A 3,533-nucleotide genomic window follows, 5' to 3' on the forward strand; every position below is an offset into this window, starting at 1 on the left:
TGATGGGATGGTTTTTTAACCCTGTCATCTTTTGTGTGTGCCCTAACCTTCTTCCACTAACACTGGCACAGCCCTATACCTCTTCCACCACGCAGCTTGTGCATTTTGCCCACCTGCCTTGGGCATTGAAGTTCTCTCTTTTCAGGCCAGTGCTCTTACCCCTCTTTTGTACCTCATACTCCCCTTGAGCACACTGCTCAACACTTTGAGACCTCTGACACCCCCCAGGGTCACTGTTGATCCATCCAGCATGCTATCTGGGACCTCACCATTCCTTCTTCCACTTGGGTCAAGGCCCCAACTTTATTCCCCTAGGCATACTGATCCCAGCCCTGATTCAAGGGTACTAACCTTGTGACACATGGGGCTACAACCCAGGCCACCTCCTACCTTGCTGCCACACCCTTCCTTGCCCCCCACTTGTCCTTGTTGAGCCTTCACCAGAGGCAATAGGCCCTAGCTGTCCTTCTAACCTTAACCCCCATTTGCACCCCAGCACTGCAGGCCATGGATCCGCCAGGCCCTGGGCCCTTCACTGCCACTCTGTCTCCTTTGGCAGGACCTTCCTCCCACCTCTGGCTTTCACTCCTGTCCCAGAGATCTCACCCAGGTATTCCTATACCCTTAGGTAGCCCGGGCCTCCCTCCCCTGGCACCTGTCCTATATGTTTGTCTATCTTCATTCCCCCTTCTTCCATTCCCTAACTCCCCTCCCCTTCCTTCCGCTTAGTTCTCTTCCCTATTCCCTTTGCATTTGAAATCTTTGTTCATGTCTCTTTGTACGTGTCTATTTTTGCATCTTTAGGAAGTCAGAATAACAGAACCTTCTATTGAATCTGACAGCTAGTGGGCTAATGTGGCTTCAGGCCAGAGCAGAAAACGTGCAGAGGACCAGCTCTGTTCTGTCTCTCTTAGACTTGGAGGCAGGGCTTGGTACGTGACTCACTGGTTCTGTCCTCTCCCTTCCCAGGGCCCTCCGCAGTGAAAGTGACACGCACGAGGTCATGGAGGGCATCAAGGATCCTAGAGGTGTCCTATCTGATGGAAATGGGACCTATGAGACACAGTTGTCCACAAGACTTCCTCAGTGAGAGGAGCAGAGGTACAACTGCCATGTGGAACACAGCGGGAAGAACAGTACACACTCTGTGACCTGTGGTGAGCACGAGTGATCCTGGAGGGAGCCCTGACCCTGGTAGTCAGGGGTTAGGGTGGAGGAGAGGATATAAGACTTGTGGATGGAGGTGGCCCAGTGGATAATAAAAGTTCTTTTTATTTCTAGGAAGAAGTTTCATCTATGGTTTCCTCCTTCCCAGAACTCCACACTCTTCGCGATGACATCATGGTGGTCTCCAAGGATGGATCTGTGCAACCGTGAATCCTAGCTGTGGGGCATTTGGATGAAAAGTCTTTCCTGCACTATGACAGTGAGACAGGTAAGACAGAGACCAGGGGGGCATGGGCAGAAGCTCACCTGGGAGCTGAGACTTGGGACACAGAGACCATGAACTTGACAGACATGGGGATGGAGTTCAGAACAATTTTGGCAGAAATCATGGCCTTTCCTGGCCAGCAAGAAGGTGAGAATGAAGAGGGGGACTTTTCCTGGAGGATTTGGGGCAGAGAAGTGGGGACTTGTCTCTTTCCATTGGATTTAGTTGGGGATGTGGGTGACAGGGATGGGAGTCTATGGAATTCAACTGGGAGGTGCATTGTCTCTCAGCCACCTCCAGGGAGAGAAGGAGGGGAGCAAAGAGAGGCCCTCTGAGCTGGAGTCTCTCGCCATGGGTGGGTAAGGCAGAGTGGCCCAGGGGATGGAGAAGTGACTGCTGGGTGGGGGCAGGCTTGCATTCCCTCCAGCAGGTGATGGGCTATGAGATCCAGGAAGATGACAAGGCAGGGGCTTCTGGGGTTTCTTCCATGACGGGGAGACCTTCCTCTTCTGTCACCCGGAGATCCAGACATGGACGGTGCCCCTGTCCTTGGCCCACACCTTGGGTACGGAAATCAAGAATATCTAGGATGAAGATAGGGACAAAAGCAACGATTATGGTCCCTGTGTGCAGGGAGATATTTGTGGAAAATTACAGAAATATCTAAAATCCTGGATGAGCTTCAAGGAGCAAACAGGTACTGATGCAGGGGCAGGGCCTTCATCTTCCCTGCTGTGCTCTGGGTTCTCCTCACTCTGCATTACCTGAGGGAAACCATCAGTGTCTTATGGGATCCTTACATGTCTTGTTGGCACATTGTGTTCCGAGTTGCTCATCCTCTTAAAGCCACTGGGTAAAGATGCACAGATGGGTGGGGAATGACCTGTCCAGAGTCAACATAAAGGAAAGCAGAGGGCCCTTAGACAGAAAACTGAACTTGGGAAAGTGAGAGTTAGTCAAGAGACATTGCCTTTTGTCCATGGGGGTCTCAGAGCCTTGGGGCTACTCCCATCTGGCTCCCAGCCTAGCTCGGCCTGGAGAGTTCCCCCTAGCTCTCATGACCCAGGAGACCCCCTAGTCATTTTCCCTCCCCAACATCAACTTGTGGATCCCGAGAGTGAGGCTACAAACTGAGGCCCCATCCTGCTGCCAAACTAAGTAATTGGGGTTCCATGGTCCCAAATAGACTTGTGAGCAGTATGAAGCGTGAGCGTTGATGGGTGAATGTGGCTTCAGGCCAGAGCAGAAAACATGGAGAGGACCAGTGCTGTTCTATCTTCTTTAGACTTGGAGGCAGGGCTTGGCCATGTGCCTCACTGGTTCTGCCCTCTCCCCTCCCAGTGCCCCCAGCAGTGAATGTGACTCACCGCAAGGCCATGGAGGACAACGAGGAGCCTGGGGATGTCCTATCTGGTGTGAATGGGGCCTACATGACCAGGGTGTCCACAAGACTCCCTCGAGAAGAGGAGCAGAGGTACAGCTGCTATGTGGTACACAGCAGGAAGAAGAGTACACACCCTGTGACCTGTGGTGAACATGGGTGATCCCAGAAGAGGCTGCAACTTGGTAATCAAGGACCAGGGTGGAGGAAAGGATAGAAGGCTTGTGGGCCTGGGGGGCCAGTGGGTAATGAGGTTCTTTTTCAGGATGGACCTTGGTACAAGACAGTTTATGGCCGATCATTCCTGGTATTGTTGCTGCTGTCATTATTAGTGTTATTAATGTTGTCCTTTGATGCTGCAAGAGGAGGAGGCGAGCCAGAAGCAGAAGACCCAGGTGAGAAAACTGTGTAGTGTGAGTTGGGGATGGGAAGGGCCCTGCCAGGAAGTGGGGTTCCCTTACATCTCCTGCTGTACAGATAGGGGTGGAGAGGACACGCCTTCTCACTCTCACTAGAGTGTAACAGGAGATGAAAGCTGGGGTATTTGGGAGGGGAAGTGGGAGCCACAGGTTCATCAACATCCGTCAGCGCTGCCCAAAGCCAGGGTGAGGCCAGGGTTCCCTAATGTCCAGCCTGGGCCTCTTGCTACCTGGTTTGGGGGGGCAGGTGGGGAGCCGGGGCTTCCCTCTGTGCTCCCACCTTTCTCTCTCCATCTCCCAG

General features: G+C 52.9%; 1 long non-coding RNA gene across 1 annotated transcript in view; it reads left to right on the top strand.

The window, feature by feature from the left end:
- LOC111748860 (uncharacterized) overlaps positions 1–3,533 on the top strand; it is a 37,669-nt gene that overhangs the window by 8,507 nt on the left and 25,629 nt on the right. The window contains exons 5-8 of the long non-coding RNA XR_010321646.1: positions 970–1,157; positions 1,282–1,435; positions 2,774–2,998; positions 3,079–3,208. This is a non-coding gene — a long non-coding RNA (uncharacterized LOC111748860). The remainder of the gene's footprint in view (positions 1–969; positions 1,158–1,281; positions 1,436–2,773; positions 2,999–3,078; positions 3,209–3,533) is intronic.

Source organism: Loxodonta africana, chromosome 1 (genome assembly GCF_030014295.1).
Source record: "Loxodonta africana isolate mLoxAfr1 chromosome 1, mLoxAfr1.hap2, whole genome shotgun sequence".
In the NCBI taxonomy this organism is placed as follows: Eukaryota; Metazoa; Chordata; class Mammalia; order Proboscidea; family Elephantidae; genus Loxodonta; species Loxodonta africana.